At 41.3% G+C, this 25,067-nt stretch overlaps 1 non-coding gene and 2 pseudogenes across 3 annotated transcripts; 2 read left to right on the top strand and 1 right to left on the bottom strand.

Moving 5' to 3' along the window:
- Window positions 1-430: 430 nt before the first annotated feature.
- On the top strand, window positions 431-1,480 carry LOC144562304 (putative long-chain-alcohol O-fatty-acyltransferase 4 pseudogene; annotated as a pseudogene). Its single transcript, XR_013514050.1, has one exon. The product of XR_013514050.1 is annotated as a putative long-chain-alcohol O-fatty-acyltransferase 4 pseudogene (transcript).
- A 4,261-nt stretch (window positions 1,481-5,741) lies between these two features.
- Window positions 5,742-7,010, top strand: LOC144561802 (putative long-chain-alcohol O-fatty-acyltransferase 4 pseudogene; annotated as a pseudogene). Its single transcript, XR_013513924.1, has one exon. The product of XR_013513924.1 is annotated as a putative long-chain-alcohol O-fatty-acyltransferase 4 pseudogene (transcript).
- Window positions 7,011-16,807: 9,797 nt separating this feature from the next.
- On the bottom strand, window positions 16,808-16,914 carry LOC144562492 (small nucleolar RNA R71). Its single transcript, XR_013514109.1, has one exon. It is a non-coding gene; the product is annotated as a small nucleolar RNA R71 (small nucleolar RNA).
- Between the last annotated feature and the right edge of the window lie 8,153 nt (window positions 16,915-25,067).

Here is a 25,067-nt window from a genome sequence, read left to right on the forward strand (position 1 = left end):
TAATTGTATTTCTTATAAAAAAAATAAAAGTAAATGTACAATTAATTCTAACTAAATTGTATTTTATAAAAAAAGAAAATTGAAAACCACAAATATATATTTATGTGGGTAGGAAACTAAATTAAAAATATATTTAGATTTTATAATTATCCTATAGAGTAACGGTACGGAATAGTCATTATCCATACTCTTATCCATCTGATTAACGAAAAAAAATTCTTATCCATATCCATATCCAATAAGCTATCGAAATAAAAATCTTACCTATATCAGCCTTATCGAGTACGATACGAGTCGGGTATAAACAGCTAAAAAGGTACCATTGACACCCTAACTCCACTATTTACTAAACAGTGTTTTTCTTTCTCACGGCAGCTTAATTAATTCACCTCAACCCCCCTCCCCTTCCCCCAATTCAGCTCCAAGCCATCCCCATGGATGTTCATTCGGAGCTCAGAATTGTCCCAAAAGTCGCTGCCGTGGTAATTCTCTCTATGACATATGCCCGTTTTGTCTCGTCCCATGTCCATCCGGGCCTCCTCCGCCTAATCCTTGTTCTACCTGTTGTTTTACTTTTCCCTTTCCTTCCTATGTTGTACACCAGCATCCACTTTCGCTCCACCACTGGCTTTTTTGTTGCCTGGCTATGTGTGTTCAAGTTGCTTCTTCTCTGCTTTGGCCGGGGTCCGCTCGACCCGTCATTCTCCCTAATTTCTTTCATCTCTCTTGCTTCTCTACCAGTGAAACTGCCTACCAAAACTGATTCAAAAGACCAATCATCTTTCCATGCCCTATCTCCAAAGTATCTCATATCAACCGCAATTAAAGCTGCCTTGTATGCCGGTCTAATCTCCCTGTACCGTTTCAAAAACCAGTTACACCCTTATTTAGTCCTCGGCATGTTATGCTTCCACATCTACCTACCTCTAGAACTAATGCTTGCAACTGCTGCTATTATGGCCGGAGCAATACTCGGCATGAAGCTTGAGCCCCAGTTCAACCAACCATATTTTTCCAGCTCGTTGCGTGATTTCTGGGGCCGTCGGTGGAACTTAATGGTCTCTGCCATTCTTCGGCCATCGGTGTATGCCCCGGTGAGATCTTGTATGGGTCGACCGGCAGCGGTTATAGCGACATTCGTAGCATCAGGCATTATGCACGAGTTGATGCTCTACTACTATACACTTCTTCCGCCAAATGGCGAGGTGCTATTGTTCTTCATTTTACACGGGGTCTGTATAGTAGTAGAGGGGTGGTGGGTCCAGCATGAAAAATGGTGGCGGCCACCCAAGATTTTGGCAACGGTTGGAACAATAGGGTTTGTGATCGGTACCAGCTTTTGGTTATTTTTCCCGGCGTTGATGCGAGGCGGTGCCCAAGAGAAGGGGTTTATGGAGACTGAGGTCATTGTGGGGTTGTTCACTGGTACATGGTAGTAGAGATCCATTATCATAGCTTATTATTTCATCTGCTCAATTAATTATATATGTTTTATTAAAATCAACATTATTTTTATTTTATATATATAGTGGGTTCTTTGCAATGAAATTTTATGGAGTTCAGCTGCAGATCCTGACATCGAATTTAAAGGTTCTTTGCTTTGCATATATGATTTATAAATTATGAAATATAAAACATAGTTTTCACTTTTCAGTACGTAGCCCATGTTCCTCCAATACACCAAACTATATATTAATATATACGCATTAGAAATTCTTAAAATTTTGATATTCTGTTACCTTACATGATATGGACTCTCCTAGCTAGTGAACCATAAACAGTTCTCATTTCCCGATCGATTAGCTGGAAAACAGAATAAAGATGTTGAAACAGTTCACAACCTCTTCAATCGACGTCAGACAACAATAATGTGCATTTATTTTTCTTGATACTGACTGCTAGTGCTAGCCAGTAGCCATCACATTTCCAAGTTTATGGTACATGTTTATTTTCATTGTGTTTTATACTAGGTTTTGTTACAAAAAAGTTATGATTCAACCTTAAGTCTAATATTGATGGTAATGAGCCGTGCTCAATGAAAAATATACAAAATTTAATTTTTATAAGAGGCATTTTTTTTAAAAAAAAAGCGCACGTTTAAATTCAATTCGGCATATATTTCGAAGGTATGGAACAGTATCAATTATTGCTTTGAGATTCGTGCAACAAAGATTTGAATTGTCTGATTTGTTCACATATCAACTCAAAATTTGAGATAACTATGATCTATCTCACGGCAAGTGAATTCCAATCGCCATGCCAACGCCTCAGATGGTCAGCAGAACGGATCAGAGAAATTAATATCGGAAATAAATCTGCTGCGATTCTTAGTACCTCCCTTTCTTTTATGGAATGTAAAGCTCTGAAGACAAGTAGGAGTCATCGTAATCGTCGAAAGTGAGAGGTGAAAGTCATCTAAGATTTTAGAACTGAGAGCGAGAGTTACGATTTATGAGTTATGATTTATGGTTGAGCGGCTTTATGTTTTGACTTTTAAGTCATCAGCGGAAATTAACAGCTCACGTTACTTTAAGATTCGAACTAGAATAGTTCTCGAATCTATTTCGAACGAATCAGGTCCAGTTTGAATTAATTTTGAACTATTTCGAATCAAATTTTTTACGAACCAATTTTTTTTCAAATCAAACTCGAATTGAATCACGAACTACAAATTTTTTGTGCAGCCCTATATAAAATAGTAGAAGGATATATACAAAATTTGTCCAACTTAAATTTTGAGTTTAGATTTGGACCGTCGGATCAGTGTTCAATCCGGATCCGTAGTAGAATGAACAGAACTCTTTAATATTCGTGCCCAAGCAGATCTGACGATGCAGATCTAAACTCAAAATTTGAGCTGGATGTGATTCAAGTAGACCTTCTAATCTGGATTATCCTCTCAGGTACCTGATTCACTACAATTGAAAAGGACGGTCCAGATTCAATTATATTCTGTTATTGCTTGGGATGACTGAGGGGTAGTATTATTTGTGCTTTGTGATTCGTGCCAACTTAAAAGGAACAATTTTGGACCATCCGATTCAATTGCACTCAGTCCGTTAACCTGAGAGTATGTGAATTCTTCTCATCTGGCACTGAGATCGGCGCCCACATGTTGGGGTGCTAATGAGCGGTAACTCGCTCAAAACTTGGCCCGGCCCATTCATTCTTTCATTAAAGCCCGATTCGGGTTGACTCAATTTTGAAGAGTAAAGCCCGACTCGGCTCGGTCTATTGGACTTTTTAGGCTCGGCCCGAACTCGGCTCAAACCCAAAACTCGGCTCAAGCCCGATTGATTGTAGTATATTTCAAAGGTCCGAACTCATGTTTGAATTTCAGCCGGTACTGATATTTTAATGTTTGCTGCTTGTTTAAAAATTCGGTATGATTTATTGCTTGCGGCTTGTTTTAAAATTTGGCCCGAACTCATCAATTTATATTATTTTATTGATTGCTTGTTTATAAATTATGAGATATCACGTTTCTTCAAAGTACTAACAGATGTCTAATTATGATCCAATACACTATAATTTGGAAAGTTAAATAAAAATTAACTAATAAATTCTCCATAATTCAGCGATGAACACATTATTCAATTAATTATCAAAATTCTTCACATTACATTCAATTAATTAATTAACATCATGTCTACTAGCCTCTCTCCTCTTAAAAGAAAACTCAAATCACCAATCCAATTCACAAAGAAAAGAAATATCAATTCCTGAAGCATAGAAATACCAAAAAGAAAAGAATTTTAACTAAATCTGAATATAAATTAACCAAAATCAAATTATCCAAGAGACAAAATTAACCTGAACCCAATGTTACACATTCCTAAAATAATCAAGTTAGAAGTCTCTGCTTGGCAGCCGAAGCCTATCAGGGGTAGGAAGAAACTGCGGCGAAATGACGAAACTGCCCCCGCATCCTCTAATCAAGCTCTACATAGTGGAAAACGCAATAATCAATTCTGTTCCAAAAGGAAACTTGGCAATCTAGAAGTTGGTGTCACAGAAAATAAGAATGATGCGTGTTTGAACGGCACCAATAGATATCTGAGAAATGTTCAGTCAAAGTCTAATCATATTTTTCAGACTAGGGAAGGTATTAAAAAAATTCAATCTGTTATAGGGTATCTGTATATAATTCCTTTGGTGCATTCATGTAACACATGGAAATACCAAAATTTCCCTCAAAAAGATAAGACAAAAGACTGGTACGATCAACCATCGACGGTACCAGTAAAGTACCTCATTGAACCAAACAAGAAATGAATATTTGGTTTGTATGGGTTTGGACATGACTCGGTACCAGTCTAGGCAGTACTTTACTAAAAATGAAAAATAATTGGATAAACTAAAGTATACCTGTGTTATGGATGGAAGGGAAGTTGACTAACCAAACATCTTGTTCAATGGTACCTGAAATAATTTAAATTGTTGCCAAAATTCAGCAATTTCAACCGATTAATTTCCTAGCCAGATTTGTTGCTACACTGAACATAGGTGCAGTATATACAGTAACAGTTGCAAATATGCGTAACAATAAACAACTAGCAGCAAAATAGAACTTGCAAAAATTGCAAAAATCTTTTTCCTTTAATTAAATCAAATCAAATCAATATTTGTTCAACATGTTTTAACCAAGAATACAACAAACTTTAAATACTGGTAAATGTGCTGGTACAGGACTGGTACAACCCCACTCAAGACAAAATAAAACAACATTTGGGTAATAACAAACATAACTAAAAAATCTTTGACTAACATAATAATGAAACAATAAAAAGAGAAAGAGTGAGTAAAGAGAAACCATGCATTGTTGAGATATCAGTACAGTGATGTATCAGTAAATGATAAATCAGTACAGTGATGCTTAAAAGCCTAAAAATTAATCATGATCGTAATTTAACAAAAACCCACAAAAAAAACACTACCAGTATCAATTTTTTTATAGGTTATAAGAGCATCTACATCCCTGAAACTATTAGAGTTTCTAATTTGACGTGACAGTTTTTAATCCAGTTTCAGAGATGTAGGAGAGTTTCTCATTTAGAAACTATGCAGGAAAGTTTCTTATTAAGAAACTGTTTATAAACTCTATGTTGGCCAAATGATTGGCTCAAATTGTTTCTCCTTTTTTAATTTGTTGCTGACGTGGCTTAATAGAAACTCTAAAATGAGTTTCAGGAATGTGAGAGTTAGAAACTTTAAAGACCATAATTTCTAAAAAGTAGTTAACAGTTATTTAGAAATCCTTTTGAGTTTTAGGGATGTAGATGCTCTAAGGGATTTCGTTTTCAGTTTAAACAGCTCAATCAGAGAGAGAGAGAGAGAGAGAGCACCTGAGAGAAGAGAGAAGATGAAAATTGGAGAGCTACGGAGTGAGAGAGAAGATAGAAACTGGAGAGCAACCGAGCGAGAGAGCGACGGAGCGACGGAGCTGAGTTTGGACGGAGAGCGAGAGAGCGACGAAGCTAAGGAAATCGAAGGAAGAGAAACGGAGCGATGGTTCGACTCAATGGGCGGCCCGGCTCAGATCGGATCGATTAGGAAAATGATGTTATATTTCGAGTTCGAGCTGAGTTTGGACTCAACTCGAATTGAGCTCAGCTCAATTCAGCTCATTCAAGAGCCCAGCTGAAAGCCCATGAACCGGCCCGGCTTGTTTAGCAGGCCTGCCCACATGATTCGAAACCAGTCGACAAATCGGCAAAAGAAAGATTCGCGCACACCACAGAGGTCAGAGGCACAGAGCCACAGACACAGCAATAAACAATGAGTTTCTCCTTCTCCGATGATCTCTCCAACTTTCCAATATTCGGCTTAGCTGCCTTCCTCCTCCTCTCTTACACCCGTTTTGCCTCCTCCCGCCTCCGCCCCGGCCTCCTTCGTCTCCTCTCCTTCCTCCCTGCTCTCTCTCTCCTTCCCTACCTCCCATTCCTCTTCTCCACCATCCATTTCCGCGTCATCTCCGCTTTCTACCTCACCTGGCTTGCTCTATTCAAACTGCTCCTCCTTTCCTTCGACCTCCCTCCTCTCTCCCCTTCCCTCCCTCTCCTCTCCTTTCTTGCTTTCTCCTCTCTTCCCATAAAAACCAAAAACCCCAACAACCCACCAACGACATTCTCTCTCTACTCCCTTGCAACCAAAGCTGCGCTTCTCTCTATTATTTTCTCTACTTATCGGTATAAGAAGGATCTCAGCCACTATACACTATACTGCCTCTATTGTTTCCATCTCTACATTGCGCTCGATCTGGTTCTCTTCACCACAGCTTGGTTCGTTGGTTGGTTTATTCAGACAGAACTCGAGCCGCAATTCAACAAACCTTATCTATCGACTTCTCTCCGTGAATTCTGGGGCAGGAGATGGAACCTAATGGTGACTGACATTCTTCGACCAGTGGTTTACCACCCAATTCGAAACCGGTATGGTTCCACAGCCGGTGTAATAGCTACCTTTGCCATGTCCGGTTTCATGCACGAGATCATGTTTTACTACATCACACTAGGCAAACCGACCGGAGAGGTAAGTTTGTTCTTCCTATTGCATGGTGTTTGCACCTCACTGGAGAGGTGGTGGGTTAGTCACAAAAATTGGTGGGCCCCGTCTGGTCAGGTACAGCCGGTACTGACACTGGCATTTGTGTCTGTTACTGGTTATTGGTTGTTCTTTCCACCAATATTGAGAAACCATACCGATGTTATAGTCTTGGAAGAAAGCCTTTTCCTTTTTGGTTCAATTGAGGATTGTTTTAGGAGGTTGATTGTTTTTTTTTAAGACTGCTTTTGCTTCAGAATTGGAAAGTTTTCTAGCTACCAGTGTAATTTGATTGTTTTGGGCAATATTGTTCTGCTTTGGACGTGAGAAAGAACATTGTTTTATGTTAACAAAAACTTTTTAGAAATGATATATACATGAAGCAAATTATCAAAAATCTAAATTAAGGTTGTTCTGTAATTTATTTAATTCTGGACTAATGATTTCTTGGCGCACTTTTGGTAATCCTAAACTCGATAGGTTTGGTCTGTATAGTATAGTGTAATTTGTTATATCCCTGTCATATTATTGAGGTTTGGCAATTGTTTTAAAATGTTGCGAATCATTTCCAGTAAAATTGATGGCGGGTTGCCTTTTATTCTGCAATTTATTTAACCTCTGTAACAATTTGAGCTAGTTTCGGCATCTTGCGGCATAAGGATATCATATTTTGGCCAAAATTCATATTTGTGTCCCCGGGTTCATCAAGTTCATATGACCTTCTCTTTTGGCGGTACTCTTCAGAAAAAAAAAAAAAAGGGTTCATATGACCTTAAAGTAATTCAAATTTTGAGTTTAGATTCGGATCGTCAAATCTGTTTTGACATGAATATTAAAAGTAGGGGTGTTTATCGGTTCAGTTCGGTTGAAACCAAATCGAACTAGGCAAACCAAAGTTATAATTTGGTTTAAAAAATAAAATAAAATCGAACCAAACCGATTTACTATTGCAACCGAATTGAACCGAACCGAACCAAATCAAAGTTTTATTTCGGTTTGTTCAGTTCAAATCGAAATATATTAATTTTTTTATTGAAAGCAATTAATTTATAATAAACCAAAGTATATTAAGAAATAAACTGGGTATTAAGAAATAAATCGGGATATTAAGAAATAAATCGGGATATTAAGAAATAAATCGAAGTATTTAAAGCAATTGATTAAGAAATATACCAGGGTGTGTAGTCTGGATCAAATTCATAATATATGAAAGTTTGGTCGGTTCGGTTATTTCGGTTTTGAAAATTTCAAAATCGAACCAAAACGAAGTTATAATTCGGTTTTAAAAAGCAAATCGAACCGAACCATTAAACAAAAAAAACTAAATTGTTTAGTCCAAACTAATTTGATTCGGTTTAAAACTGACTAAACTGGACCCAATGAAGACCCCTAATTTGATATGAATGTTGATAAGACAGTATCCGGGCTCCGGGTGCCAAGATTTTTATTAATATTAAAAAGAAATTCAAAAATATACAAATTTGCACACAAATTCGACTTATTTTCAAATCTGCCTAAACTGGATAATTATTTCTCAGATCCAGCTCCTATATCTGAAAAATAATTTTTCAGATTCAGAGGTTCTCTTTCTGAAAAATATTATAATTATTTATTTTTTGTACTAAAATATTATAATTATTTATTTTTATATTTTTTTAAAAATAGATGAAATACTATAAAATTGAATTTATTAGAAAAACTGCGATAAATAACCAGATCATTCTATTGAGGTTTGGGCAATAATGTACGATGGGATAGAACATCGAACCATGATCATCGTATCGTTATTGTGTAGAGAGATTAGTTAACAAATTTCATCAAGTACTAAATATTAAAGGACACTTAATTAGGACTGAACTAGATAAACTAAAAACGAACAATATATTGTTTGTGATAACTGAATCCAAACTCTCCACAACTATAAAGTAAGCTCTAACCAAATTACAAATAGACATGTGATATTTTATGAGGGGGACCAGTAGGGGTGCACAAAAAGTTCGAGATTCGTGATTCGATTCGAGTTCGATTCGAAAAAGTTCTAAAAAAATTCGATTCGAAAGTAATTCGGTTCGAAATTGATTCAAACCAGTTCGATTCGAAATTAATTCAATTTCGAATTCGAATCTGAGCAGATTCGATTCGATAGGTTCGTGAATTTATAAAAGTTCGAATCTCCGAGTAATATTGACCGTCCAATTAATTTACGTCGCCAGTATTCTTTCTCCATCTCTCTCTCGCTTAACCTAAATGCCGACTTTCGCTCTTTCCCCAATCAACTTTTTTCTCTCTCCGATCAAGTCAGCGCTAGCGCATACAGCGAAGGTTTGGAGCTCTCTTTCCCTAGTCGAAGCACAGTATCTCTTCCTTTCCAAACCCCTCTTCTTCTTCGCCTTCTCTCTTGATTGCAATATTTCAGTCAAATAATCCAAATCACGAACAGCTTGCTGTGATGATTTTGCACGGCCTAGAAGGACAAATTTCGATTCCTCTCTTGGTGGATGTGGTCTTCTGGTAGTTTCGAGGCCAGAAGGATTGCAGATCTGATTGAGCAGCAGTCAGCGTCAGAAATTTTGAACTAATTTCGAATCAAATCGAACTAATTCGAATTATACCGAACCAAATTCGAACTGACCTTTTAGGTTTCAAATCTATTTCAATTTCGAATTGGGTTTGATTCGAAATTATTTCGAATTCGAATTCGAACTAGGACAGATTCGATTTGGTTCAGTTCATTTGCAGCCCTAGGGACCAGACTATATAAAAAGTTCTAAAAAAATAAAATTCAATTTAATTTCAATATACATATTAAAATCTTAAAATTATAGAGTGGCTTAGCACCCGTACGGGTGAATATAGATCCGCCCCTGCACTTAATTCAGTCTCTTGTATACATATTTGTTTTTCTCTGTTTTTGCCATATTTTCATAACTTTTTTCAAATCTTGCTAAAATAGTCTAAAAATATATTTGTGATAAATAATTCAGAAAAATAGCTATTTTGCATACTTTTTTTTGCTATTTTCCGTACTCAAAAGTAGTAATTTTCGCTACATAATTTGACGTCATCAAGAGTGATTAACACAACTACATAAGTACACAACCATGATAGTCTGCATAAACATTTGAAGTAAATTTACACAAAAGGTGTATTTGACACCTAAAAGGGCAAATGCCACAGTACATGTAATGATTTAAATGTGGGTTTTACGCTGTTGGTGCGAGTTTTACAAAAAAAAAAAAAAAAAAAAAGAAAGAAAGAAAAAGAAAAAAGAAAAACAATGTCAATGACGAATTAAATCCAACATTGGACGGAGAAATTCATCATATCAACAGTCAACTGGAAAGAAGCCAAAAATTAATAATGTACCGTTTATGAATGTCTCTTCGATGATGAATAATTTCAAGAATAATTATTACAATTCTCCCACTTGAGTATTCATATCGTACTCGCAGCAATAATAGAGGAAGGTTGTACTATGATTTCTACTAATGATATGGACCCTCTTTTTTCGATTTCCGTACTCGTCTCCGAGTTAACTTTTATAGATATAAATATTTGAAACATAAGATATTAATACTTTCAAAATAAGATACTAATAGCAAACATGATTTGTATTTTACATATATTTACTTTTTAAAAATACAAGAAAAACACAAAAAAATCAGAAAACAAAAAGAAAACAAAAAAAAACACAAAAATATGAATAAAGATCGAGATAGAAAAATGAGTACAACCATCTACACAAGAATGGTTGTCAATAGGCTCGAAAGATCTCCCATCCATCCGACTTGATCTAGGGCCCGATGAAATCCTTAGGTGCATTCGGAATGCATAACCTCTCGTTTGTATCTATGCGCTAGAAAGGTGAAACCAAAACAAGTGAGATGGTGGCATTTATGCATTTTTATTATTTACTTTACTTTTAATTTAAATTTATGCATAAGTCATGCTTTACCAACACACTTAGTCACTTAGCTTTATCCTAAACCTATGGGTATGGTTGAAGAAGGGATCAAGGTATACAGGGAAAGGTGAAATGGATATTTATCTCCTTTATGGTTATTCTCATAGTAATGATTTTAAATTTATGTTTTTGAAAGATTCCGATTAAAGTTGAAAATTGTGTTGTGAATGCAAAGGTTTCTATTTCTAAAAGGTTTTCATTCAAGTACAAAATAAGAGTTGAAGCAAGCAATTTCATGACAAATCTAGATATAAAATGATTTAACAAGTCTTGTAATTCGATTTAGAGCAATGTTTAAAGATTCGAACCAAGGAGTATATATGACCGGGGAACGAATTGTTTAGATTTACTTGGGGACAATCAAATCTATCACATTCGTAAAATCTTCGAATATTATTCAGGAACGAACAAAATTCTCAGATTATTTGTTCGAGACAAACAAAGGTTTAAGCTTGGGGGTGTGACAGGGTGAAATAAGTCGTTATTTTTCCTATCACTTAACATAAAATATTGTTATTTATTATATTACAATTACTCATTTTCTATAGAATTAGATTACTTTTTCCATATTACCCTAATTCTGGAGAATTGCAGATTTCAATTACATTTAGGTCCAAAACAGGGATAAAACAAAGTATTATGGACACCAAGTATTTACTGTACGGTTTGGATGCAAACCGCAGGGCATTTACAACCCTAATACAACACTCCAATTGAAGTTGTTTGCAGCACTCTAGTAGTATCTCTCTATGGCAAGATAATATGACATTTACAACCTTAATACAACACTCCAATTGAAGGTGTTTGGAGCACCCTAGTTGTGTCTTTAGATGGCAAGATAATAGGGCATTTATAACCCCAATACAACACTCTAATTGAAGGTGCTTGGAGCACTCTTGTAGTGTCTCTATATGGCAAGATAATAAGGCATTTACAACCCTAATACAACATTCCAACTGATAGTGTTTGGAGCAATCTAGTAGTATCTCTAGATGGCAAGATACCAAGGCATTTACAACCATAATTCAACACTCCAATTGAAGGTGTTTGGAGCACTCTAGTAATGTCTTCAGATAGCAAGATAATAGGGCATTTACAACCCAAATACAACACTCCAATTGAAGTTGTTTCAAGCACTCCAGTAGTGTCTCTATATAGCAAGATAATATGACATTTATAACCCTAATACAACACTTCAATAGAAGGTGCTTGGAGCACTCTAGTAGTGTCTCTATATGGCAAGATAATATGGCATTTACAACCATAATACAACACTCCAATTGATGGTGTTTGGAGCAGTCTAGTAGTGTCTCTATCTGACAAGATAATAAGGCGTTTACTGATAACGCCAAAACATATAGCGAAAATCACTACTTTTTAGTACGAAAAATGGCGGAAATGCGTATGCAAAGTATCCATTTTCTTGAATTATTCACCGCAAACGTGTTTTTAGGCTATTTTGTTAGGTTTGGAGAAAGTTGCAATAGGCCGAAACGTAGCAAAAATGTCATATTTAGGCCGATTCTGAAGAAGGTGTCAAAATAGGGCAACACATGGACTATACAAACACCTCACACGAAGTGCACAACATGCAACATGGCAAAATTTACTAAAATTCGGCTAAGTACAGTGCCCTACGGTCTTAAGTATGTCGCATGCTGCATAAATGACTATGCCGCAAGGGCACACAGATTGAATCCGTAGACTGTCTAGTTTGGATTAAATCTCAACCGTTGGACAACAAGCTTCTAAAAGGATGTGTTTCCAGATGTGGCAGGCCTTGCCTCTCCTTGAAGCCTAAGTTTAACACTCCAAATATATCACTTTATGCTATATTTGGCACCCATGATCTCCCATGATCTCCATCTGCTCCATGACTCCTCACCCCTAGGCTAGGCTATATAAACCCCTCTTGTAATAGGAAGTAGTGTGCATGTTTTAGTTGTGTAAGTCCATAGTTTAGAGCTGAATATTGCGTGAAATATTTGGAGTCGTGGAGAAGAAGAGGCGCTCGAAGTCCAAAGCGGAAGAAAAAGGCTTCTAAGGAAGAGGTGTTATAGGTTATAGGTTATGTCTTTCTTTTATTACTTCTTTTATTTTGTCATGACTTTGAGTAGCTAAGCTCCTCCTCTCTAGGGATGGATGTAATGAATTCTAATTGCTCTTTACTATAATATTTATTTTTCTTTTATGTATATTTGAGATTTCGTTATACTTAGATTGTTATTGAAATATGTCCTTGCATACATAGTTATGTCTACAGATGGTTCAGTGTCCTCCACATACCAATAGGAGTTATAAGTCATTGTACCTCAGTGTGAGAGGGGCTACATGTAAGAACTATAAACACTTCGGCTAATGAGGCCTGGCCGCAGTTAAAAGGCTAGGATTTGAACCCAGTGGGCTCCCTTAGCAGGATATAGATTAGAAAGCATCTCGAGGTTTAATTAGGAATTTATTTATTACTTGTAATGAATAAGGTTTAGGGTTATTACTTAGCGAGTAATAGGGGAATATAATTAATTAGATTGGTTTAATTACATTATATCCTGTGATAATCAGAATTGCCCCCCCACAAGCCGACCTTAGAGTCGGAGAACCTTTCAAATACGCATAGTATCGGTATGCGGCTCTGGTCTACGGGGTGGTCTATATCGCATACGACAGTGACAGAAGGCCATAGGCGAGGCCGTATGCGGTAATGACAGTGCCGTATACGGGTAGACATGAGTACCATAAATATTGTATTGAGTTAAATAGAAGGAATTCGTCCAAAACCCTATAGGCTCCCTAAACTTGGTTTACAACAATTAGCATCTCCACCTAGAAATTCACCAGAGTAAATTGTAAAATCAACTTGCACCTATTATTATTATTATTTACTTATTTTAATTAGTATTCATGCGTATCAAACAAATCTGAAGAACCTAGACTAGTATTATTGTTGTTAAACTACTAAGATCTATCCCTGTGGATCGACACCCGACACTACTATATGGTAGGATTATGCGCTTGTAATCCAGAATAGTAGCATTAGGGTAACTAAGTATATATTTACATATAATAAAAGTTAGTAGTCTCATTTCGAGTAATCATTTACAACCCTAATACAACTCTCCAATTGAAGGTACTTGGAGCACTCTAGTAGTGTCTCCATATGACAAGATAATAGGGCATTTACAATCCTAATACAACACTCCAATTGAAGGTGTTTGAATCACTATAGTAGTGTCTCCAAAATAATAAGATAATAGGGCATTTACAACCCAAATACAACACCCCAATCGAAGGTGTTTGAAGAACTCTAGTAATGTCCCTATATGGTTAGATAATAGGCATTTACAACCCAAATACAACACCCCAATCGAAGGTATTTGGAGAACTCTAGTAATGTCCCTATATGGTTAGATAATAGGCATTTACAACCCAAATACAAGACTCCAAATGAAGGTCTTTGGAGCACTCTAGTTATGTCTCTATATGACAAGAGAGGAGCATAGTTGTAACCCTAATAAAACACTCCAATTGAAGGTATTTAGAGCACTCTAGTAGTGTCTCGAAATAGCAATATAATAGGGCTTTTACCACCCTAATACAACACTCCAATTGAAGGTGTTTGGACTACTCTAGTAGTTTCTTCAGATAGCAAGATAGTAGGGCATTTACAACCCAAATACAATACTCCAATTGAAGGTATTTCAAACACTCTAGTAGTGTCTCTATAAGAAAAGATAATAGGGTACAACTCTAATACAACACTCCAATTGAAGGTGCTTGGAGCACTCTTGTAGTATCTCTATATGGCCAGATAGGGCATTACAAACCTAATACAACACTCCAATTGTTGGTGCTTGGAGTACTCTAGTAGTGTCTCTAGATGGCAAGATAATATGACATTTACAACCCTAATGCAACAGTCTAATTGAAGGTGTTTGGAGCACACTACTAGTGTCTTCAGATGGCAAGATAATAGGGCATTTACAACTTAAATACAACATGATATCACATTATTAGACCTATTATTTCGACTTGTTTCCATACAAAAATCTATGGTTTGAACCAACAAATAGTGCCTTTTACATTGAATATCCATAGAATGTGGTACTGCTATGTTTTGGTTCTTACTTTGCAGGAATCAGGCAAAATTGGACAAAATCAGGCAAATGGCAGACTTCAAGAAGATCTGATGCGAGTCGCATCACCCAAGATGCGGGTCGCATCACCCAAGATGCGGGTCGCATCACCCAAGATGCGGGTCGCATCACCCAAGATGCGGGTCGCATCACCCAAGATGCGGGTCACATCAAAACCCAAAGCGACCTGCGATGCGACCCTCACTCCTCACTTGAAGACCATATGATGCGAGTCGCATCCACCTGAGTCGCATCACGGGTTGCCGCCCAATTCAAATTGAACCTGACAAGCCCCAAGTCAGACCCGTTGCCTATAAAAGGAGGTCCTATGCCAGAATTTCGGGAGCTTTTTCCCCCTTTACATTCCAGATCACTTGGAGAGCAGAGATCAAGAGAGAAGAAAGAGATTGGAGCTTGCTTGAAGAAGAAGAGAAGAGAAGATTGCAAGATCCTCTCCAATCCATCTTGGATCTTCGAGCTTCATCATGATCTGCCTATTCTCTTTTTTTTATGCTTTCTTTCACCATGCTTGAGTAGATCTTTAGTTCCTAGGGTTAGGATGTAGTCTCTAAACTTTGTCTTTGAGTTGCATGTTGTTTTGATCTAAGTTTGAACTTGTGTGATTCTTTGTTTGAGTATTCATTGATTGCTTGATTTTGATTGCTTGATTGATTCTTGATTGTCTACTGTTAGATGTCTATAGCATCTCTTCTAGTAATTTGGCCTTGATGTTTCTTGCAATTGAGATTTAGTATTTGAAGTAGATTTATGATCAATAGTAGCCGAGAGGTGAACTTTCCATTATCGAAAGGTTGTGGATACCAGACAATCAATTTAGGTTAGATACCAGTAGGTGAGAGCTACAGGTTGAAACCTTGCACAAGAAATCAACTTAGATACGAACACATGTCAGCTCAGCTCGAGGACCAAGCGACCCGCATCAGAGATGATGCGAGTCGCATCATACGGGTCGCATCAGAGATGATGCGAGTCGCATGATAGGTCCAGAGAAGGCAAAGTTTGGGATGAAACCTGAGACCCTGGGAACGCCTTTTATCATTGTTCAAAACCAAAACCTTTAATTGCTTTCATTTACTATTAATTGAATTGTCGCTTGAAATTAGGAAATATAAACAAACCAAACCCAACTTTTCACACTTCTAGTACCTAACTCAGATTAGTAAGAATTTAGAGTCGAATTATTCCGTCACTGAGGATCGATACCTTATTATACTATACGGATAGGGTTGTGCACTTGCAATCTTAGACGAGAGTAGATTCAAGGTTTAAACTGGTACAGCTAGCTGTACCTGAAACTTTGTAGCATACTTTTGTAAGCGAACAAGTTTTTGGCGCCGTTGCCGGGGACGGCTATCAATTCTTTTCTAGATTTTTGCTTATCTTAGTTAATCTAGATTTTAATCTGTATCTTTTCTTCTCTTTTGCTTTACTTCCTTATTACTAAAAACTGGCTTTCATTCCCTCTCCTGCAGGTAAATACAAGCTGACTTACCAACTGAGGAGCAGAGGACCACTTTTTGACGAAACACCTCCAGACGACACAGTTCCTGCTCAGACATCAACTGAAGCGACCAGCATCGAAGTTGACGCGACCCGCATCACAACTGAAGCGACTCGCATCACAACTGAAGCGACTCGCATCACAACTGAAGCGACCCGCATCACAGAGACAATGTCAGAACATCCGAGCAGGGAGGACAGGGACGCAGAGGCCAGAGACAGAGAAAGAGAAAGAGAAGACTTGACCGACCAGTCTGACGACGACATGAATGTCTTCATGCCGAGAACCTTGAGAGAATTTAATGTGCCAAGGGCAGGAGATGTCAGAGGCGCGATCAGACTACCAAGAATTCCCGGACAACAACCGAACTTCAACCCAGGAGTTGTCAACATGGTTCAGCAGAATGTGTTCAATGGCATGGATCACGAGGATCCACATGCTCATCTCCAAACCTTCCTCGAGTGCATCACAACCATCAAGACCAATGGGGCAACAGCTGATTACACCAAACTTGCTTTATTTCCATTTACTCTCAGGGACAAGGCCAAAAAGTGGTTAGGGTCATTACCAAGGGATTCCATTACCAATTGGAGGGAATTGTCTAAGTTGTTTCTCACTAGGTTTTTCCCCCACAAAATAACTGCTAAGGTAAGGAACCAACTGACCAGCTTTAGGCAAAGGTCCGATGAACCCCTTAATGAGGCATGAGAAAGGTTTAGGGAGTTGCAGTACTCATGTCCCCACCATGTCATTCCTGATTGGTTGTTGATTCAGACCTTCTATGATGGTTTAACCGAAAGTACTCGTACCACTGTTGATGCAATTGCAGGTGGGGTGCTAATGTCAAGGGAACCTTTGGAGGCCATGAACTTGATTGACAACATGGCGCAAAACCAACAGCGGTCTGGCCGAGACAATACCCGACCTGGAGGTGGAGGCAGGCACGAAGTTGATCAAATCACTGCTCTAACCGCCAAGTTGGATGCCATGCAACGAGCGATGGATAAGTTGAGTGTGAAGGTAGTCGAGCAACAGTCGCAAGCATGTGTCATGTGCGGTGACGAGAGGCACGCTTACGAGCAGTGTCCATTGGTGCAGGATGAAGAGGAGGCTGAGCAAGTTAACTCCATCAACAATGAACCTTCATTCTTTCCGAAACCTCCCTTCAACCGATCTTACTCCAAGGATCCAATGGAACAACAAAATTGGAATAGGAATCAAAACAACCCTGCACCTTTCAACAATGCTCCCATACCTCCTTTCACCAACCTCACCAACAACAACAACACCTTCATCAATCCTTCATCTGGCAACAACTGGAACAATTCTTCTGGAGGAGGCAACAACATGAACTTCTACCAAAACGCTTCATTCCCCAATCAGAACAATCGAGCACCTCAAGCTGGCCCTTCCAAACCATATGTGCCTCCCTATGCAACCAATTTCACACATGAGCAAGGGAAGATGAACCAAATGATGTGGGAGCAAATGCAATCGATGGCAACTCAAATGGCCGCCCAAAGCAAGTTGTTGGAGCAACTTAGTCATATCGTCACTTCTAGCCAACCTCAACCTGGAAAGCTACCCGCGCAGCCAGAACCAAACCCCAGAGGAGAAGCTAAGGCGATCGCACTGAGGAGTGGGACCCAGTACGATGAACCAGCCTTCCCAACTAATCAGATTCCAACTGATGCGACCCGCATCAACCTTGGAAGAACCTGTGAATCCTGGTCGCATCGAGCTAATGCGACCAGCAACACCACCTGAAATACCTGTGGATGCGACCCGCAATGGCACCATGCAACTCGTATCCAAAGAATCTGACAAAGAGAAAGGGAAAGGGGTTGAGAAACCTGCACCTTACAGACCACTTGTGCCCTTTCCCCGACGATTAGCTAAGAACAAGTTGAACGCACAATTCGCGAAATTCACTGAGGTGATCAAAGGCCTTCATATCACAATCCCGTTCACCGATGCCTTGACTCAAATGCCTTCCTATGCCAAGTTCCTGAAGGATATCCTATCCAACAAGCGAAGCTTGGGGGGGAATGAAACGGTGAAGTTGACAGAACAATGCAGTGCCATTCTGAAGAGCGACCTACCTCCCAAATTGGACGACCCAGGTAAGTTCTCCATTCCTTGCATCATAGGAAAGGCAACAATCAGAAAAACTTTATGCGACTTGGGAGCAAGCGTGAGTCTCATGCCAAGCACGATCTACGATCGAATGGGGGTAGGTGAGCTCAGGCCTACGCGAATGTCGTTACAGCTGGCAGACTCCTCGGTACGGTTACCACTTGGCATTGTGGAAGACGTACCAGTTCAAGTCGGTAAGTACTTTGTGCCTGTCGACTTTGTAGTCATGGAGATGGAAGAGGATAAGGAAGTCCCCATCATCTTGGGACGACCTTTCCTCAGAACAGCAGGCGCAATCATCGACGTATCTCAAGGAACGCTGACCATGAACTTCGGAGGAGAGAAAGTGTGTTTTCAAATTGACCGCGCCATGAAGTATCCTTCAACCGAATCTTGTTTCCGAGTAGATGTGCTCGAAGAATGCCTAACGGATTTGGTAAAAGACTACCTTCTTGAGCGGAACAATGAGAGTATGAACGAACACTCCGAATTTCTGTCTGAAATGCAGGTTGAGACAAAAAATTCAGAAGCATGTGGAGCAGATGTGAAAGCAGCTGACTTGGGAGAACTTCGATGCGACCCGCATCAACCTCATGCGAGTGGCATGCCATGGTCTGAAGGCCTTGGAGCTGGTGGAGGCGAGTCGAGTCCACCCGATGCGACCCGCTTAGAACAAGATGCGACCCGCATCAAGGACCAGACAGAGAAACCCACTTTTGAGCTCAAGCCTCTACCAGCCAACCTCAGGTACGAGTACCTTGGACCAGATCAATCTCTCCCGGTTATAGTGAACGCAGAATTGAATCCCGAACAAACCGCCAAGCTTTTGGAGAAATTGAGGCTTCATCGAGGCGCGATTGGGTATTCGATCAATGACTTGAAGGGGATCAGCACGTCCATGTGCTCACACCGAATCTTCTTGGAGGATGATCACAAGCCATCTGTTGAACACCAAAGACGGCTCAACCCGAACCTGAAGGAGGTAGTCAAGAAAGAGATTTTCAAGCTTCTGGACGCCGGTATTATATACCCTATCTCTGACAGTAGGTGGGTGAGCCCAGTCCACGTGGTGCCAAAAAAGGGAGGGGCAACGGTGGTAAGAAATGAGAAGAGCGAGCTGGTCCAAACCCGTGTGGTGACAGGGCATCGCATGTGCATCGACTACAGGAAGTTGAATGCGGCCACACGCAAGGACCACTTCCCTTTGCCATTCGTTGACCAACTCCTCGAACGACTTGTAGATCACTCCTATTTTTGCTATCTGGATGGTTACTCTGGTTTCTTCCAGATACCGATTCACCCACAAGACCAATAAATGACCACTTTTACCTGTCCTTACGGTACGTACGCGTACCGTAGGATGCCATTTAGTCTGTGCAATGCACCAGCAACCTTTCAAAGAGCCATGATGGCCATCTTTTCAGATTTCATTGAGAAAGAGGTTGAAATTTTCATGGATGACTTCTCGGTGTATGGGGCATGTTTCGACTCTTGTCTGACTAACCTGTGCAAGATCTTGCAGAGATGTGAGGAAGTCCATCTCATTCTGAACTGGGAGAAATGCCACTTCATGGTCCAGTCGGGAGTCGTTCTGGGACATGTCGTGACCTCCAAGGGCATAGAAGTCGACAAGGCTAAGATTGAGCTGATCGAGAAACTAGAGATTCCGACGTGCGTCAAAGGAGTTCGAAGCTTTCTTGGACATGCCGGATTCTACCGTCGGTTCATAAAGGATTTCTCCAAGATTGTTAAACCATTGACCAATCTGCTCATCAAAGAGTCTGACTTTGTCTTCACTGACGAATTCGTCAAATATTTTTGCAGCTTGAAGGAAGCTCTCATCTCAGCACCTATCCTGCAACCACCTGACTGGTCTCTTCCCTTTGAGATCATGTGCGATGCGAGCGACTACGCAGTAGGAGCAGTTCTTGGGCAGAGGAAGGGAACGATGCCGTGTGCCATCTACTACGCTAGCAGGGTGCTAGATCCTGCCCATATGAACTACACGACTACCGAGAAAGAACTTCTTGCCATTGTGTTTGCTCTTGACAAGTTCAGGTCGTATCTGGTCGGCTCGAAGATCATCGTCTACACCGACCATGCCGCACTCAGGTACTTGTTGAAAAAGCAGGACGCGAAGCCTCGACTGATAAGATGGATTCTTCTCTTGCAAGAATTCGATCTTGAGATCAGAGACAAGAAGGGAGTCGAGAACACCGTAGCCGACCATCTGTCCAGACTTCGCTTGGATGACGAGAGCTCTGCCGACTTGCCAATCGATGATTCCTTTCCTGACGAGCAGCTCTTCTCAGCTTCAGCTTTGGATCACCTTGATGCGACTCGCATGGGAGTCATTGCGACCCGCATGAGCAGGTATTCAGACCCTTGGTATGCAGACATGGCCAATTACCTTGCCTCTGGGATTCTCCCAAACACCATGACTTACCAGCAGAGGAAAAAGATAAAATCTGACGCAAAGTTCTATTTCTGGGACGAACCCTTTCTTTTCAAGTTAGGGATCGACAACATTTTCCGACGCTATGTACCACATGAAGAGACACGCTCCATTCTTGAGCACTGCCATTCGTTCGCCTATGGAGGACATGCCTCGTTCTCCAAGACAGCCGCCAAGATTTTGCAATGTGGTTTCTTCTGGCCATCTCTCTTTAAAGATGCGAAAGCCTTGGTGATGTCGTGTGACAAGTGTCAGCGCACTGGGAACATCACCAATCGCAATGAGATGCCTCTCAACTCCATTCTTGAGGTCGAGGTCTTCGACGTGTGGGGCATAGATTTCATGGGACCATTTCCATCTTCATGTGGGAATGAGTACATCCTGGTTGCGGTTGACTACGTGTCAAAATGGGTCGAGGCGGTGGCTTGTCGAAGAGCTGATTCAGACGCGGTAAAGCGATTATTCAATGATGTCATCTTTCCTCGCTTTGGAGTGCCAAGGGCTGTCATCAGTGATGGAGGGAAGCATTTCATAAACCGTCAATTCAACAATCTCCTGCGGCGACATGGAGTGACGCACAAAGTCTCCACCTCCTACCATCCTCAGTCGAACGGCCAAGCTGAAATCTCCAACAGGGAAATCAAGTCTATCTTGGAGAAGACCGTGGCAAGAACAAGGAAGGATTGGTCTCTAAAGTTGAGTGACGCACTCTGGGCCTACCGTACCGCATTCAAAACGCCGATTGGGATGAGCCCTTTCAAGCTGGTGTATGGGAAGCCGTGTCATCTGCCAGTTGAGATCGAGCACAAGGCGTTCTGGGCCACTCGGTCTATCAACATGGACTTGTTCGCAGCTGGAGAGAAGCGTATCCTCGACTTGCACGAATTGGAAGAGATGCGTCAGCACTCATATGAGAATGCGAGGATCTACAAGGACAAGACCAAACGAATCCATGACAAGCGCATCATGTCTCGTGACTTCAAGGAAGGCGATCTGGTCCTTCTGTTTAATTCCAGGTTGCGACTCTTTCCTGGGAAATTGAAGTCCAGATGGTCGGGTCCATTTGTTGTACGAAAGGTACACCATTTCGGTGTGATTGAAATTGAGAATGACGCATGTGGGAATTTCAAAGTGAACGGTCAGCGTCTCAAGCACTATGTGGCTGATCATGCCTATCAGGAGCGGTTTGTTCAGGACCTCTCCGATCTCGTCTCACCAAAGGATTAGCACAAAGAAGGTCGAGCTTGAGACCTAAAACAAACGCTTCTTGGGAGGCAACCCAAGCCCTTTCAGTTTACTTTTAGTTAGATTAGTTAGACATTCTTTTCTGTTTACTTGTCATTTCGATTTGTCCTGTCTTTTCTGCCAAGTTCATGCCTAATGCGACTCGCATCCCTCGTATGAGCCTCGCATCCCTCATGATGCGACTCGCATCCCCCTTGATGCGACTCGCATCACTGCGAACCGTCGCAGCATTGAAGGGGTGCTTCGAAACGACGCGAGCCTCACCATATAATCCTCACACCCGCACTCCACTCTTCTCTTTTTCTCCTCTCCTCAGCGAAAACCCTAAACCCCTTCTTCCCGTTGCGACTCGAACCACCTCCGTGCGAGCCTCAACCACGCCCTCAACCAAAACCCTAAACCCTTCTTCTTCCCCTACCCGTCAGCCTTCACTTCATCTCCGTCTTCCTCTCCATCTCTCCCTGCTGAAACCTTTTCTCCTCACTTCTCCACCTTCTTCTCCACTCACCACCAAAACCGACGCTTCTTCCGCTTATTCCGTCTCTGTCGGATCGCCTCTGCCATCAGACCAACTTCGTTGCGACTCGCATCAACTACAGTGCGACTCGCATCATCAACAGTGCGACTCGCATCAACAACAGTGCGACTCGCATCGCAGCCATGTCAGACGCACCAGATCCACCAACGTTCAACGAGCGTCGCACCAAGCACAACTTTGAGCGCCGTCAGGCCGAGCTCCGCCGTTAGAGGGACCTCCGTATCCAACAGGGGATACCAGACCCTTCTCCCTCTCCTTCTGAGTCTTCTGAGCAGCACGACTGGTCTCAGCAAGGCTCGAGCTCGGCTGGTAACAGTGGTAACTCCTCACACTCTTCTTCTTCTCATTCTTCTTATCATCCATCTTCTCCTTCTCATTCAGGGGCAGGGTCTATGACCGTGGAATATAATTCTGATGACTCTGACCCCGTTTCGGGTCAGTACACCCCTCGAGCAGCAGAGTACCCACCCCCTCACTTCACTCTCTCTAGCCATGGCATGATGGAGCGTTTTCTCATCCTCCGGCAGCGCACCTATGAGAACACGCGCCGAGTTGATTTTGACACCCTCGATGCCTTTGGGGTTCACGAGGACTTTCTCCATCTCACCGGGAGGATCGGGTTTACTCCCGCCTTCTAGGATATCGACCGCTACACGGAGATTACCCTCGAGTTCCTCTCCTCTCTCAAGCTTCGACAGGACGTGCGCGGCCGCTACTACATCAAGTTCCAGATGCTCAATGAGACGCGCCGGATCACTCTGGTCAGACTTCGCGAGTGGTTCGGTTTTGAGCGCGACCCCGATACTGATTTCCTTGACCATCGCGTGGGGTTCGACAAAGCTCATTTCTGGCGTCTGATCACTGGGATGACGAGTGCCACCAGCGCCCAGTACCGCAGCACTGCCATTTCTCACCCGGTACTGCGGTGCATCTAGCGTACCCTCGGCTGTACCATCTTCGTACGCGGCGAGACTGTAGCCCGTGTCAATGAGGAGGATCTCTGTCTGCTGGACCACATGCTCCGTCCTGAGGCCGAGTTGGCGCGACCCGACCTGATGCTGTTCATGGTCCGTCACTGGCTGGATATCCAGCGCAACACAAAAGTCGGAGGATCTGTTCGCATTGGCGCCTACGTCACCCTGATCGCTGACCAGCTTGGCGTCTCGACCGCAGGCCTCACTCTCTCTACTGGCCATCTCACCCTGGATGCCAAGGCATACGAGCGGGCGACTTTCATCAAGATCGAGCGCGGCCCTGCTAACCACCGTTCTAGCTATTTCTGGGCTTTGAAGGGTCATGGCTTGCATCTGATGCCCCTCCGTCTTGCGCCCCTGTCTTTTGATGATGAGAGCACCTGGTTCTTCACCGAGCCTCTACCAGACGTGCCAGCACCACCTTCTCCTCCTATGCAGCCCTACTCTCCTGCCCATGGTGATGTGTCCATGCCTGATGCTCATGTCTCTCCTGCACACCCTCATGTCTCTCCTGGGCATCCTCCTGTCTCTCCTGCGCACTTTCGTGACTCCACCTTTGCGGCCGGCCCATCCACCTTCTATGCTGGCACCTCCTATCCACCTCCCATTCCCTCACCCACTATCCAGGATGTCTACAGCCTCGTCTATGACATGAGGCGTGAGCAGGGTGCCATTCTCTATGATCTACAGCGCCGGGTGGGTGACATTGAGGATGTTTTGCGCGATTGGAGGTTCGATCCCTCCGATGACTGAGCAGGTTTGTTTTTCTTCTCCCCTTCCTTTGCTTTATCTTAGAGTCTTGAAGCATTGAGGACAATGCTTAGGCTAGGCTTGGGGGGGTGATTTTAGGATTTTTAGGATTTATTTGTTTTTACTTAGGCCATGTTTACTTGTTTATTGCATTTGTAGGTAGGAATTTGTGTGATTGTTTAAATTGGAAACTTTTTGAAAATTGTTGGTGTTGATTAGGATGACCCTAGGAGATTAGAACTATCCCATAATTGACCAACGAACTGATAAGGACGAATATTTTGACCATTTGTAACAATGAAAACTTGAAATGTATTGAGAAACTCGTTTAGAAATTGACTTGTGCCTTTTTCAAATAGGGAAATGGGGATTATTGATAAAGAAAGATTTGGGATACCTATTGGTATGAAGGAATACCAGTGGGTGTGTATATTCATGATATGTGCAAATAAAATAAAAAAATAAAAAAAAATAAAAAAAAAGAGAGAAAGATAATAATAATAAAAAAATCGAAAAATCGAATTGAAAAGATGGAGAACATAAGAGTACTGGCAATAAGTCCTTTAAGGACGCCTTTGAGCTCGTCTCCCACGTAGAAAAGAAAGAAATAATTTTTTTTTGCACATATCAACACGCGAAGTCCGCAACTTTCTGACCTAAGCTTGTTCCAAGCTTGGGGGGGGTAAAAAGGGAAAATCTCCACGAATGAGGACGATGGTTAAATAGATAAATGACAACTTGATCGATTCAAGCACTCAGTTTTACAAGTATTCAAATATTTCAGAACTTGAAGTTTGGTTGGTCGGT

Source organism: Carex rostrata, chromosome 11, assembly GCF_964058835.1.
Source record: "Carex rostrata chromosome 11, lpCarRost1.2, whole genome shotgun sequence".
Lineage (NCBI taxonomy): Eukaryota > Viridiplantae > Streptophyta > Magnoliopsida > Poales > Cyperaceae > Carex > Carex rostrata.